Source organism: Heterocephalus glaber, unplaced genomic scaffold, assembly GCF_053883595.1.
Source record: "Heterocephalus glaber isolate CG9 unplaced genomic scaffold, H.glaber_assembly_v1.0 deba00001442, whole genome shotgun sequence".
NCBI classification, from domain to species: domain Eukaryota; kingdom Metazoa; phylum Chordata; class Mammalia; order Rodentia; family Bathyergidae; genus Heterocephalus; species Heterocephalus glaber.
The window spans coordinates 17,110,389-17,126,946 of record NW_028258296.1 but is presented as its reverse complement, the minus strand read 5'-3'; the positions used below and the strand labels follow the sequence as shown (position 1 = coordinate 17,126,946).

General features: G+C 36.6%; 2 protein-coding genes across 14 annotated transcripts in view; one reads left to right on the top strand and one right to left on the bottom strand.

Annotated features, from left to right (window-relative positions):
* LOC147827621 (uncharacterized) overlaps positions 1-15,847 on the top strand; it is a 68,987-nt gene extending 53,140 nt beyond the window's left edge. The window contains exons 4-5 of the mRNA XM_087212978.1: positions 1,416-1,551; positions 6,578-15,847. The gene's annotated coding sequence lies outside the window, so the exon portion shown is untranslated. The remainder of the gene's footprint in view (positions 1-1,415; positions 1,552-6,577) is intronic.
* The window catches only part of Adgrl2 (adhesion G protein-coupled receptor L2), a 537,596-nt gene that overhangs the window by 240,384 nt on the left and 280,654 nt on the right, over positions 1-16,558 (bottom strand). The window lies entirely within an intron of this gene.

Below are 16,558 nucleotides of genomic sequence, written 5' to 3'. Positions count from 1 at the left end.
CGAAATAAGATTCCTACAATTAAAACATACAAAAAACTCAGTGAAAAGAAATCTACTAATCTTATGGTTTTTATACATGCCTTTTTGTCTTTCTCTCTGCTTCTCTCCCTGTCTCTCTGCCTCTGTCTCTCTCATGAACACATACACAATATTAAAAGAAAAATTATTTTTCAGGCAAAAGAAAGACAATGTTGAACACTCAATTATTAGTTTCTTTTCACTGAAATTACTGCTCTGCTCCCTTGATCCTTTTCAGTGAGTCTCTAAAATGATTACATTTTAGGAAAAACAAGGGTGGGAGAAATGGCTACAGTGTGTTTCTCTTATGATTTTTATTTTTTAAAATGTGTCCACAAAAAGCATCTATATCTTAATATTTTAAACTCTTCAAAGCTGGCATTTTTATGGAAAAAATCCTGGTATATTCTACATTACTATTTCTCAACTAATATTTAAAGTATAAATTTGAATTAGTATACTAATTTTCAGAGGGAAGAATAGCCAAATACTACAGCACTGTTTAAGCTGTTAGAAAAAATTATCTTGTTTTATTAATTATAATAATACCTTGACTTTATATAGCATATTATTGTTCCTATGCTCATTTTTGAAGGTTTTTTATAAAATAAAGATAAAATATTTTTTTATGTGTGACATAATAACATGGTTTAAACCCCTCTCTAAGTTTATGAGCTTAGGAATAGTCATGCAAACCATTTTTATGGTAAACACAATCACAGGAGTATTTATTGAGACCTCAGCTGTGAAATTAGCCCTCCATGTGCTGGCTGGAAAACCTGAATGGGAAGAAAAAGCAGCCCAAACCTTGAAAGCCATCTGATACAATACTCAAACACCAAGCAGCCTAAAAACTAATGGACAAAATGTTATACTGCAGTGGTGTTTGTTGTAAAGCTACCCTCCATAAAGCCATGACTACTATGTTTTACATAAATTTATATTCACAAGTAGAAATCTCCTATCTCCTGTAGGTTATTGTGAGGATGAATTGATCCCATTTACACACTTTCAATGAATGTATTATGAACTGAGCTATGTTTTGAGTATATTGATGCCTTTAATTTTCATAACCCTGTAGGATAGGTATTAGATAGAAACATATGCAATTGTCCTTTCTGTAGGTGAAAACCATTAACTATTAGCAAAACTGTATTTTAACCTAACACCGTTAAGCTTTCCATTTTAAAAATGAGAAAACTAAGTAAATTTGCATAAGGAGAATCATTGTTTTTTTCCACTTTACAACTGAGAAAGCTGATAGTCAAGAAAACAGTCACTTTTCCAAAAATGCACACCTACGTGTTTCTCACAGATCAATCAAGAGAGATAATTTCTAAACACGTTGTAAATCTCATTATTTAAAAAATGTTAACTCTTCTTGTCATTATTCTCAGGTCTCCTCTTCCTAGCCCTACATTGGACTTTCAGTCCCAGGAGTTGAGGATCACAATGATGCTGCTAGCTATCACCACAGGGAGAGACTTCCAGATTTGCCATCTTCTCAAATGATTCCTCCTCTGAACTGACAAGGTGACTCACAATCACCCATCCTAGGCTTTTTCTGTCAGCTCAATCCTAAATGATGAAGGCTCTGGAACACTTTGGGTTGTTCTCGAATTATTACTTGCTGTCTTTGGAACAAATGAGGTGTAAGGGCTACTGGGGGTAACACTGAAAATATCCAAGAATCATCGTCATCTGTCAAGCACTGTACAGACATATCCTTCAGTTGTAATTTCTATAATTTTATTTGAGCTTGAGCCAGAGACAGTTTAGAAAATACATACAGCAGAAGAAAGAGGAACCTAAATAGGGACATCTGGTTGTTTCGTTTTTCTCTTCTGCTCTATTTTCACCAGCATCTCGATCTCTCTGTCTTGTAATAAGTTAGGCACTTTGAGACACATTAACTTTGAGCAGCATTTGGTTCACTGCAATAAGGGCAGAGAGACAATCTTCAGCCCTGGTGTAGAAAAAACAAAGATCTTTCTTAGCTCTTCAACATGTACTGCCTTTCTAATTAAGTACTTAAATACCAGGGCCAGTTTCTTCATAAAAATTTCACCCCCACCAGTAACATTTTATCTTTATGCTTCGCCTAGACAGAGAAGGTGCCAGCTTGTGTTCAGAATCAGACTGCACCTGTGTTTGAAACTTCTGCCACTTAAATACCTTGACTTTGAGCAAGTTATTTCCTATCTCTGTTCATCATTCTCTCATTTGTAAAATGAGGACATCAGTTCCTACTTTATACAGTTTAGAAGTACTTTAAGTGAGATAATGTGAGTGGTGTTTAGAATATTGTCAAATATGCTCAGTAGTTTAGTGAATATTGATTTCTCATGAGATTGTGAACGTATCTTAATTTAACATTTAGAGACACAAGTGACTTCATGTGTTCATGGAATCCTTAAACATCTATCAGAAATTTAGGTTAATTTCCTTAAGAAATGATTCATCACACTCTCTCTTTTTTTCTTTTCTTGGGCATTGGTTTTTGCTGGGTTTGAAATCACTATGTAGCCCAGGCTGGCCTTGAACTCAAGGTGATCCTTCCTGTCTCAGCCTCTGGAGTGCTGGGATCATGGGTGTGTGGCACTGTACCCAGTTCGCATCACACTACTTGAATGTATTTTATTCCCATTTTATTCCCTAGGTAGATCTTTAACTTCCCACCATTTATATCCTGTCTTAGTTTTACCACAATGAACACACTTCTTCACCAGCTACCTCTGTCCTTGTCCTGTTTTCCCCCTCTATTGTAATATATTTTGTTGTCTCTCCTTGTCATTTATTAATAACTTCTCTATTAACAAAAGAGATATCAGATGCTAACACACAAGAGCCATGCTGTGCAGTTTCCAAAGCTCAGATCAATTTTGTCCTAAACATGAAGCTGGTGAATTAGAGCATAAATGTAAAAAAGTTACACACACACACACACACACACACCCCCAGTGGAAAATTGTATACGGACATCTAATACAATCATAGGGGAACTTTGTCCTGGGAGAAAAAGATGAAACGTGAGCTGTAAGACATAGTGGGTTAAAAGAACACTGTTAGCTCTGACTTGCTCTTTTTTTATAGAACCTTTTAATTACTGCATTTCTAATGCACTCACATTTGCCAATAGTTCTTTTTTATTCGTCTAACAATAGTTCCTCCTAAGGTACATCCTAGAAATTACCCTTTTCCTTTTCCTCTTCTTTTTAAGCAATTGTGAGAAAGAGAGAGAGAAAAGCAAACTGTAATTTTAAATAACTCCTTGGATCAATTCATGTGCTCTTAAAAAAAATCTGCCACTGTCATTAGCCCTGTGCCTTCCTGCCCCCATTCTTATACATGCCAATTTATTAGCTGCAGCCTTTGCTGCTGGCCTGCCTTTTCTCTATTAAAACACCAGCTCTAGACAAACAAATCCTCTCCATTCATTCCCTACATTCTTTACTTCTTTAACTTGTTCTAATTCCAGGTTTCCTCTAAGGACCCTCCATTTCAAAATCCTTCATTAGGCTGGCTGATAGTACTTCAATCTTTTTGTTTCCTTTTACGCCATAAAAGGCTAGCTTTCTCCCCAAATGCATTTGTTCACTTTTGTCTCTTAACTTCCTTACCTCTTACATCACTCTTTTTCAAAGACAGTACTTTTTTTTGTTTTGTTTTCCCAAGTTCCCTAAGCTCTGTCTCTCTTGTCCTTCAGAGGCTTCTGGAAGCCTCACCTCTAGATTAGGTAGAAGAGCTAACCATTAGTACTGAACTTGGCAAATAATTTAAATGATGACTCTATATTTGATAACAGAGCAACAATTCAAAATTTAGAAATACTAGGAAGAGCAGTGATTTGGCGATAGGAAAAAAATGTCTTAAGAGTGATACTGTGACCAATAATTAGGTATTAAAATAATAAAAAATTATTTTTTCACGGAAATACAGCAATATTCATTGATTGATTCATTTAGATCATAAACTTCCCTGATTTCCTACACTGTTGGGAGCTGGAATGGTAATCACAATCCTTGGAGTAAAATGCTTTCTTTTCTGGAGGGTTCACCTATAGAAAAAGTTACTGCTTAGTGCAATTCTTTGCTTCCATTTTTAATTCTTAATACAATGCCATAGAAAGGCAAAATTTCAAATAAGGCAGGCAAACATTTCATTTTAAATTTTGAATTCAATATCGTTGTCCTCAAAATCTCAACCAGAGTAGTTTAGAGTATGATACTAAAGATATAGATTTAAAACATTAAGGGTTTTCCTCTCTTCTTCCCTCTTCCTGTTTTTTCCATTAATAGAAGAAACCTTTAAATATGAAGAAACGACATAGATAATTGTATGTTGGATAATGTATGAGGGATGTTGTTTATGATTCATAAGAAAATTAAGTATAAATAACTAATTACATTATATATGTTTTTACAGATTTAGTTTAAAACAACCTTTCATGTTCACCTAAATAAAGAACATACCCATTTTGGAGAAAAAAAAATTAAATAAATCATGCAGCTATTAGGTTAAGGCAGGATTGAGGATAAAATGTAAGTTTCCAAATTGTGTACCAGTATTTTCCTGTGTTACAATACAGGGGATCGAACTTGGGACCTTGCGCTTGCAAGGAAGGCGGCAGAAACACTGAGCTAAATCCCTGGCCCACTATTGCCTTTTTAAAATGCACATGATGCATTTTAATATAAACCCACATCGGCAAAACTTCAGTCTTTTGTCATACAAATACTAGTAAAATATATAGTATATTCATGGTTAGCTTATGTTTTATATATTTCATAGATGATAAGATATTTGAAAACAAATTAAATTTTTATCAAAATCCTTGGCAAAGTTCACCATTTCCTTTTGTGTGTTCAATGTTTTGATAAAAGTTTAATATTTATATTTTATATTACAGTAGCAAAAACCCATGTATACTTTGATTTCAAAGTCAAGTGAATTTTGAAATTCTGAGACTTGGTTCTGACATCAAAGATATTCAAATAACAACCACACCGATAACATTAATTTGATTGAATGTTGCAGTCCTTTTAGTTAGAAATATTTAAAAGTTGTCTTCAGTTTCTCTTAGAAAAACGCTGCTTCCAAAGGGAACTCGGTCAGAGGTTATTGCCATGTTAGCTTTTGGAGAAAAAGTAGATGGCTTACTGTAAAATTCCCATGCATTTTCACGTTTTAAGTGCAAAAGGTTCCAAGTCTTGTAAGAAGTAGAGGTAATACTCCATGAGATTTAATTAAATATATCTAATTAGGATGTTTTAGCATGATCATTACTATGTTGAAGCTGATCTCAGGATTTGGGTGTTTAAATGTAAAGACTATATCTCCCTAAGCTAATTTTCAGTATCTCAGTGGTTTGCACTCAAAATGTTAAAAATACCACCCCACACATCAGTTTCCTAAAAGTAAGATGACTCTATATTCAAAGGAAATCATAAAATCATTTTTCTTGCCATTTTCTTTCCCTTTTCAACCGCTTGTCTTTACTACCATTTTTCTGACCATTTCCTACATCTATTCTAGATTCACTTTTCAATCACATTTCTCTATGATTTTTTTACGCTTATTACATAACCCGTCTGTCTTTCTTTTTTAAAAGATTATTTTATCTTCTTTTCATCTAAAATTAGCTTTGGCCTATAATACACAAAAGGGGTGTGAGACTCTTCAGTATACAGAAAATATAATATTCTAGTTTATATATTTTTTTCTCTATAAGAAAAAGTTTTTCTTCTTTCTGTGGTAACAGAACCTTTTAACCATGTCTTCCCCTGTCTTGTTCTGTAATCCATCACTTTGCTTTTCTACTCACAACTTGCATGTTCTGACCCTCCTCCCCTATTACTTTCTTTGAGGTCTGAGACTCTTTCATTCCTTCTGCTATATTTCATGTATTTCTTCTCTGAAAAGCTCTTTACTGTTGTTCATAGCAGCCAATTCTCTAGCTACCCCATCTAAGGAGGGAATGTAGGGGAGAAAGCCCACCAAATGGTTAGCTTTCATGCACTAAATGCGAATGTTGGCTGGGGCTGAGTAGCAAGTCTGTATAGTACAAACCATAAGCACTATGGGAGCCGAAAGCCTTTGAGTCATGTCTCTGTGTATGTCTGAATTCCCTATCTGTGTCTGAATAGCCATGTGCTTGTCTCAACTTTGTTAGGATCATTCAGTGCAATTGTTCAGGCCAAAAGGCACTGAAGATCTAACAGAAATGTTGCCAAGCCAGAAGGTTTGACTTAACTTCACAGAAATACAGTAACTAAAAGGGAAAAACTGGTTTAAGTCATATTGTGTTAATAACCACTACACAGAACTTAAGAAGAAAATGCTACTTCAGATAATTCTACTTTAAAAAGTCTAGAAATCACATACAAGGATGATCTATTCTGGTTCAAATAATACTTTTTAACATGGATGTGCATCTAGTAGTGCATTTAGTAAATGCTGGTTTAATAATGAAAAAATAGAACAATTACTGTTTTATCAGAGAATAATTTGGAAGAAAAGTTCATGCACTACAATTTTTTTTTCTTTTTTTTCTTTGCAGGTACCAGGGACTGAACTCAGGGCCTTGGGCTTGCAAGACAGGCACAGCACCACTGAGCTAAATCCTTGGCTACAATTTTTTTCTTTAAGGTGACTTTGCCCCAATATTAATAACTTATAAGAGTAGATATTATTTTCCCAGGTGTGGGTGAACAACTTAGTTTAGAGAGCTCTAATCTTCCTTTGGCATCATAGTACATATTTCCTTCCACTAAGTCTACTGCTTGGATAATTTATGTGATTCTATTGCAACAGTGTTGATTCTCAATCTGTTCCTATCCCTTTCCTAAGAGGCCTTTAGAAATGTGTGTGTGTGTGTGTGTGTGCGTGCACACACATGTGTGTATGTTGTGGGAGGCACTTGGTGTTATCAAAGTGAGTTGGGGATGCTACTGCATTGTGAAGGAAGGAACCAGCATGCTAACACACCTACTGTGCCTGGGCGAACCCTGATAAAGAAAGGATGTTATCTCATCAATAAGGTCAAGAGTGCCCTGTTTACAAACACTGTAGCATTATGGTGATTTGCTTGGTGCTCTGGGTACAGTACACCTGACCTTGATATTTGTAGGACTTCTGCTGAAGTATCTCTTGCTTACTTTATCAGCTTTTTTTTTAATCATTCAATGTTTAAGTCACCATTGCCAGGTTAGGTTCATTTTGTACTTTTCTCTGCCATAGGGCAAAACTGGAATTGAAATGACAGTAGTTAACAAAATATCCTAAAATTAACAGTTGATCTGACTTCACTGTGGCTCTTTTTCTTTGCTCCAGCCCAGGGCATTTTCTTGAGTGAGCTGATGGTATTTTTGTTTAAAGTTGAAAAAATGAGTGGCTGGACTGTCAAATCATTAGTAATTTTGGTGCATTTGCTGCACGCTGGCACTGCTGTAGATGTTTAGATCATGATCTAATTTTTTTGCTTCCCAATGTATCTATTGTCTTTTCATAGATGAGGAAACTGAGGCACCAATCAGTTCAATAATACACCCATTTTCACAGAGAAAGTGACAGAGCTAGGGCCGGAACCCTGCAGTTTGACTCCAGAGACTGCACTCTCAGCAACTAAGATTGCCGTAGGATAGCTGAGTTAATTAATTCCATTCTTGTTGTCTAGTGTTGTGGTTTTGTTTTGTTTTGTTTTCTGTCTGCCATGCTTGCTTTGCTGGATTGGTCTGTGCTGAATAAATGTCTTGTCTCCAGTGGCTACAGTTGCTAGCACAAAAGCTCTTTTTGTGAAGCTCTTTCTCTCGGCCTGTTTATTCCAAAGCAAAGGCACCCACATTATCAGGAGGGCACCAGGCCTCTGGTCTCTGGGGCAGCAGGCGTAGCAGAGCACCTACTGGAATGAGTGTCAGCAAAAGTAGCCCAAGTCCTGCTGGCTGGAACCCTGTAATCAAGTTGATTGTTATGAAGGTAGAATCCTGAGAGGTGATCGCTCAGGTCACTAGGCCAAGGGTTTCAGGTAAAGAGCACAGAGTTCAGAGCCTGAGAAGAGGCCAAGACAGCATGAAGAAAGTGATGTCAGCAACACAGGTGTTGGAACAACAGACTACGTCAAGAAAGCAGGGGCAGAAAAATCACACTGCAACTCAGGTTTGCGATGTAGAGCAAGACAGCCCAAATGGCAAGATGAGTAAGATGAAGAACGTTGCACCGCACTGGGCAGAGTCTGCTCTACAGCTTACCCCAACTCCCATGGCAAACCTTGGTGCCCAGCCTGTCTGCTTTTTCTGTAAGGTCTTGACAGTAAACACCGTGGATATGATCTCTTAGCTTCAGTGTTAGGTGCCGAAACAGGGGGGCTACCTGTAGACATTTGTGGAAAGAGTGCATTTTCCACTCTGCTCTCTCACTGACCTTCCTTGTGTGGGCTGCCCCGACCGATGGAAGATCAGATGGAAACAGGAAAGTGTCTTCAATAGTTGCTGAGAGTCATGCTAGAAACTGCTGCAAAAGAATGAGGGCTAGCGCAGAGAATCCGTCACTCTTCTAGTCATGAGAGTTAACGTGGAGGAAAGGAGAACATTGGCTAATATCTTGCTTACTAGTTCACTTGGCTTTCAATCTTGACCTAAAATCTAGATCCTGCCAAACTGCCTGGCTCCATAAAGACATAAGTGGGTAATGTGGAGACATTTTCTGTAGTGCTGGATACACAGAGTTTACTTTATGACTTTATTATTTATTTAAATTTTGTTTCTAAGACTATTGTGGTCTATCTTTTCAGATTACTTTAAACTTTGAATTCTAACCTGTATTTCAATCTGCCGACAAATATTTAGTTTTAGCCAGTGTTATCAAAGGATAATTTGATAATTTCATCCAACATAGTTTATGGGTAAATATATTTTAGTTGACTTGCTGAATACAGATACCTCTGATTTTTACAATATAAATAAAAACAGATAATGTAGGGTTTTAATTTTAATAATGACCAGACCTGAAAGATTAAAATTTCCAGGATGACTCTTGAATTTCCCTAACTAACATTCTATTGGTTATTTAATAAATTTCTATTTGTGCACATAGATCATATGGATAGTGTTTTAGGCTCTTGAATGAATAGAAAATAAATGTATTCCCTGAGATTGAAATATACAAAAGTATAAAAATTAAGTGAGCTGTAGAAATAGCATATTCCCTTTTCCGTGGTTCAGTCTTACAAAGTAGAAAAACTAGGCTCTATTGACATTAACAAAACTGGTCAGTTGAAGCTTCAAGGAAAGGTTAAGACGCAGGGGTCTTTATCAGATGATAATGAAAAAAACCTACTAAGTGGATGAGGCAAGAATGCTCAAAATTCCAGCTACCTCCTCTGTCCTTATTCCTGTTATACCTGTGTGCAGTGCCATGTTGGCTTTGTGCAGCACGGTCAAGTACAGTACAGAAACAACCAACAGCCACACTGAGGTTGGCTGTCACAGAGAACTAGTGCATGGGAAAACTGAGGTTAAAAACTGTAGGTGGACTCTCAGGCTCATGGCAAGAAAGAGCACATTCTTTCCCAACATTGAACTACAGGTGAAACTGGATTTAGCAGAGCCTTGAGAAAGAAAATAATCATAGGAATCTCAATAGACATGGGGTAGTTAGAGAAGAGTGGCCTCATTTCTCTGCCTCGGTTATGGGGTGAGCTGGGGTAGGACATTCCCTACAAAATTAAGGGGAGTTGCTTTTTCTATCTGGCTCTTGAACTCCTCTACAACTGCCCCAATCAGTCAGTGTCTAAGATCAAAAAATTGGACTTGGATTTTCACGTGCGTGTGTGTGTGTGTCCATGTGTGTGTTACAGGGGATTGAACCCGAGCTGTCACACTGAGGTAAATCCCAGACCTTTTTCTCTATTTTTTATTTTGTCACAGTCTCTCACTTGTTGCTAACTTCCCCAGGCTGGGCTCAAAATTGCAGTCCTCTACCTCAGTCACCCAGACTACTGGGATAACAGTCATGTGCCACCACACCTGGCTAATTTGGCTCCTGTAAACATAAAATCATTCATTGATTTTGACCATAAGATACTTTGTGTGCCATTTTGGTGTAGGATTGAAGAACGACCACAGCATGGTAATCAGTTTGACTCCTACTTTTGACATTTATTATCTGTGCCTCTCAGGGAAGAACATGTTCTCCTCTGTAAGCCTCAGTTTCCTCACTGTAAAATGGATTAAATGCATGGTTAGAGGATTTCAGAGATACTGTATATCTAATATAATTCCTCATACATGGAAGTCATCAGCACATGGTAGCTGTATTTATTATTTCCGGTTACCAAAAGGGACTGTGGCTGTCTTAACAAATTACCAGAAACTGGGTGGCCTAAATGCCCATTTATTCCTTTAGAGTTCTGAGACAAAAAGTCCAAAATTAAAGTGTGAGCAGGGTTTGCCTCTTCCGGAGACTCGAAGGGGGAATCTTTTCCCTGCCTTCTCTCTCATCTTCTATAACTGCTAGCGACCCTGTGTGTCACCTGACTTGGAGCTGCATCACCCCAGTCGCTGCCTCTGTCTTTATCTCACCTTCCCCTCCAGGTCTCTAAGTGTGTTCTCCTTTCCTGTTATACATAAGGAAATCCATTTTTTGGATTTAAGGTTTACTCTAATTGAGACTGATTTCATCTAAAGCACTTTCATTATATCTTCAAAGATCCCCATTCCAAATAAAGGTACATTCTGTGGTTGCAAGCGGACATAGGCAGAATTAGATTCCCATCCCCAATTCGTACACTGATCCCTAACCCCAGACCGAATGTGACTGTATTTGGAGACAGGGCCACAACAGGATTAAGTTGAAATGAGGCCCTTAGGCTGGGCCCTATGCAAAGTTGACTGGAGTCCTGATAAAAAGAGAAAGTGGGGACACATAGAGGATTTCCGGGGATGTGCACACAGAGGGAGGTCGTGTGGGAACAGCAAATGCAAGCCCAGGAGAGCAGCCTCCGAGGAAACCATCCCTGCCGGAACCTTTATCCTGGACTTCCTGCCTCCACAACTGAAGGAAATGCCCACCATTTAAGCTACCCTGCCTAATGCATTTGTTATGACCATAATGATTAGCCTGCTTTCTTTAGTTTCTTTAGGTATCTCTGAGCAGCCATGAACACACCATATGTGACTCCTCACAAAGGTCACATTTCTCGTTGCAGTGACCTCACGACATCAGGGAATCTCTCTTCCTCTCCTCCTCAGACACTACCTAGGACACCAGGGGGTAGCACCTTACTGATACTTTGATTTTCTTGCTGAAATAAATGAAATACTGAATTTAGTCAGGTAGCCTGATAACATCAAAGTTAACATTATAGCTGCTGTGAAATGTAGATGGTACATAGGATTTGGGTTTAAATTAGTGATTACTAGAAATACCATTTTTTGGTGTGGTGTTGGAAATTAAACCCAAGACCTCATGAAAGCTAAGCCCATATCCACCACTGAGCTATACCTCCATCCCCTAGAAGTTTCTTTAAACTAAAATGCCATATTATAAGTTTGTTTTCTAATGGTTTATCCCTTCTTTTTGCAAATTAAATATAAAAATTGATTATATTGGCTAAGAAAATGATTATACTCATTATACTGGCTAAGAAAATGAAATAAATGTTCTAGAACATACACATAATATTCCAACTTATTTCAACTTAACAGCCATTTTGATTTGTAATTTGTCATCTATTTTACCATTCTCTGTTAGCAAGTTCTAAAAGTTACTATAAACATAAAACTGCATCTTTTTTATTTATGGCCTTCAAAAAAAACCCTAAATTCCTAAATATTATCTTTTTAAACTAGTTTACGATTAGCACAGTTGTTATTTCAGTTCATTGTTTCATTCCTCTTGTAAAGCGCTCTGGGATTGTTATGAAGGAGCTAGGCTTATAGTATATTTTTAATCACTATTTCTGTTATCATTATCTTTGCCATTAAAAACAGCACATCTGTAAGCCTATGTTGGCATTTAAGTAATCTACATAAGCAATGACAAAAATATTAATAATGACATTAGCAAACTCTTGAGATATAAAGTAAGAAAAATCAAATTAAAGAATCACATATGGTTCTCTCAAGCTTTTCTCCAGCAAGTATAATTTCAAATATATTTATTGTAGAGATTTTCATCTGAAATTTCTCACAGCTGGCTTACCTGGAGATTTTTATAGTGTACATCAACCAGTCCTCTGTGGGTGGATCTCACATTGTATTCCTCAACAATAGTTGGCAGCGGGTGACATTCCTTTCCTCTGTGTCTACTTTTACCTGCTCCAAGGTCAAAATAATGAATTTGTGATCCACCACTAACTTCGTTTTTGAAACTATATGGATTTCTCAGTTACTGTAACCCACCAGCCCCTTCACTGTGTTAACAGCAGTAAGTTTGTTACTGAGAAAAGAGAAAGAGACAGAGGCTAGTGATACTTTAGTTTTTACGGATAACATGGGAGTACTGGAACAATATTTGATAGCATCTCAATTCAAGTGCCTTGAACAGATTGTCTTGGTGCAAAAGGCTCAGTGACAGAGGCTGTGTCTCTTTCGGTACCGTATCCTAAGCCCTTAGAAAGTACTGTCCACCAGGATGTGATCAATAACTAATCTTCAATGGGTAAGTTAATGAATGAACAGACTGCAAGGTATGTAATCATTCTTCTTTGGGGAAAAATATATTCGTTGCTTCATCAGCAGTGATAAATGATATGGAATCCCTTTGGACGAAATTCAAAACAACAAAAACAGCTGAAAACACACAGGTCATGTTGCCTCATGCTGAAGCAAATCATTGTGAAGATGCACACAGAAGGAAGCACATACACACATCTGTAAAATAAGTAACCATCATTATAGATATGTATATTATGAAGCTGTTCAAACTGAGTGTGAGCTCAGTATTTCTGCTGTAACAAAATAAAAAGATGTAGAACATTTGAAATCTGACCCAGGGAGTCTCCAGAAGAGGTGCAAAATCATGACATTCATTGTGAAAAGTTCTTGGAGGAAATAACTTTTGAATCAGATATTGAAGAAAGTGAGAATTCTCATTTGGTATAGGGAAGTCCAAAATTGATACATCAGAGAGTCAGTATAGCATCTTAACCCAATAGAATTAAGGGAAAAGGTATGTGGGAAAATTTTTAATGAAATCATGTAACATAGAAACATTTAAACATGAAAATCCAATAGTCAGGTACCAATACTCTAAGAATGTATTAAACATAATACACTGGTTCATTTCTGTAAATAATATCCCTGGGCCCTAGGAGGAGGGAAGCTGGCTCAGATAATAGCTTCCTAAAGTTAAATTATTGTGCTTGCCTACACAAGCCTACACAATAATTGTTCGGAACATAACCACCTGTGAGTGAGATGTTGAGGAAGTAGTAATAAATAAACTATTTTACTGCACCTCAGGGAAATACACTCATAATTTTACCTACCTGAATCTTGGAGGGTAATTTTGTTATTTTAGACATGGTTTCCTATAAAATCATAGGTTTTGCCCTGCACATTAGGTGAAGTAGAGAATCAAGTCGATCAATAATGCTAAATAAAGAAAGAAAACTAACACAACAAAACTTTTTCCCCAATTATGTGAATCATTAAGGAAAGAAGGGCTTTATAAAGAGTATATTTTCTAGATCAATGGTTCTCATCTTGTTCAAAGCATTAAGCACTATATGTTGACTAAATAAATAGCATGTTTTGCACTTATTTCTTTGAATTAGTGTAGGTGTTATTATAGTTAGTATATTAAAATTCATCTACAAATCTTTCTAACCTCAAGTGTAGCAAAAAGTACCACCTCTGTATATATGAGAGCAATTCTCAGGAAAAAAAAAAACAACGCAAAGTATTTCAAGTGGTATTTGTTACGGTGTGCCCTGGTGTGGGTCATTGTATGTTTTCACTGAAAGTACAATTGTTCAACAGTGTTTTGTGGTATAATATGGTTCCTCTAACTGGGAAAGTTTAGGGCTCACCGAGCCGGACAATTGCTTGGATCTGCGCTGAAAGTTGTGACTTCGCAGTATGGAAGGATTAAAGAGCATCTTGGCAGATTTGACATCTCTGGCTGTCTTTGTGATTGATGCTCATTGGGCTGACCAGAACCATGATGAGACTGTCCCCATCAGTCATTAAGGAAGGCTGTCGTTTCACTCTTATTGCTACCATTTGAAGATGCATCTGAATAGTGGACGCAACGGGACTGAAACACGGCCTATGCTAAATATAGCCATGTGTCATATATTGCAAGAACCAGAGTATATGGCCTGGACGATGGATATTTACAGTGGAGGTAGCTTCATTTAAATAGTTAACTGCTCATATGTGTACCTTAAATGTAAGTTGTTTTTATTTTATTTTATTTTTTTGGTACCGGGCATCGAACTCAGGTCCTTGCACTTCTGCAGCAGGCAGCGAAACCATTGAGCTAAATCCCCGGCCCCTAAGTTGTTTTGTTTTTCCTTAAAATAAGTCTAGATAGGACTAGGAAGTTTAATTGCCAGAAATTAAATGAGAAAGAGACAGTGATTTAGCTCATTCCGTACCAGACCTAAATTCCAACAGAATTGATGGGGAAAATATAAAAATTATGAAATGAAAAGTAAACAAAAAGTGTGGAAAAGTTCACGCATCATCAAATGACTAGTTGAGACTAATTATTTTGTTTAGTGTAGAGAGCATAGTTTATAATGGATTATCCCTGAAAGTGCTTGAAATGTGCCATTGCAGGAGGTAGTTCTGTTCATTTATATAATTTTTGCCAACTCAGATAATTTTGAGAAAAACAGTACTAAAAGAAAGCACTAAAATGCTAGGTACAGCAGCCAGTTTAAAGATAACTACAAAGAGGAAGCTATACTTAGAAGAATAAAAAAGAAAAGTTTTTGCCTTTAAAATGGTTTCTGTGGAATCAAAGATCTCTGACGTGGACAGGTGATAAAACAGGTAAGTTGGAAAATAAACACAGAAAAATTTAGAATCAGAATTAAAACTAGATTTTTTATAGAAACCTCTGATTACGTAAATAATTTTTGAAACTGGTAATGGTTGGAAGATGATTTAAATTATAGATTTTTTAGATCAGAGAATTATTTATATATAGAACCACTTTCTACCTACATTTGTATTACTGTAGGTGCATCGTGACATAGGCCTTTTGAGATGTCTAGCAATCCTACCTTTTCTTCTGAAAATGAGTCCTATGATAATAGTGAGTAATTGCTCCCATATTTGAACTCTATGATCCTTTCTTCTCATTATGGTAGTCTGGAATGGGAACAGAGGAGAGAAACTGGCCCCAAGATATGTGTACATGGTTTTCTTTCCCTAGAGAATTTGGAACTGGAGCACATTGGTTGAAGAGCTTGACAAAAAAAAAAAAAAAAAGAGCGGAAAACCATTGCAGGGTCATGTTTGGGAGCAAACATATACTGAAGCAGAGAGAGAGGAGAAAAGAGAAAGACACACACAGAAAGAGACTGAACAAGATGCAAGAGCAAGAGTGGGAGAGGCTGAGAGCAAGTGGAAAGAAGATGTGGGTTTTTTTTTATAAAATGGAGTACTACTCAGCCATAAAGAATGAGAAACTAGAGACATTTATAGCTAAATGGATGCACATTGAGGCCATACTCTTAAGTGAAATAAATAGGACACACGTGTAAATACTGAATAGCTTCTCTGGTGTGAGAAACTGAAAGTGTAAATAATAAGGTTCAAATGGTATAACTGATAATGTGAAATAGAAAGTAAAGGTTTAAAGGAGTAGGGGAAGTGGGAGGGGTAGGGGAAAGGAAAGAAGGGAAAAGAAAAAAAATGAGAAAAGGAAAAAAATCGAAACAAAGTCTCTGTAAATAGGGAAGGGTGGAGCGGGTGAAGGGAGGGCAGGGGAATGGGGAAAAAATAACTCAGATACATCATGTAAAGGTACAAGATCCCAATGAGGAATGTAACTGGTTTTATACCTAAAATGTACCAATAAACTTAATGAAAAAAAAAACTAAGGGGAAACCATCTTCTGTCTACCATTATTTTAATATGTATCACTTCTGGGCTGGGGATTTAACTCAGTGGTTCTGCCGCCTGCCTTGCAAGCGCAAGGACCTGAGTTAGAACACCAGTACCAAAAAAACATTAAAAAAAAAACTCCAGAGATAATGAAGATTCAGTGAAATGAGTTCATCCCATTCTCCTCTGTTTGAATTATAATGGTAAATATACCAATTCTCATTACTCATTCAACAAATAATTATTGAGTGTATTCTAGGTGTCAGGTACTATCTTAGGCACTAATATTCAACAGTAAACAAAATATACAAATTCTCTGCCTGAGCGGAACTTTTTTTTACAAAATATCTTAAAATATTTTAAGTATTTAAAATTATATTCTTATCTATTTAACCTAAAAGTTATATATATATGTATGTATTTCACTATAAATATATTTCACTATATATATTTCATTCAATGGAATACTATGAAGTATTAAA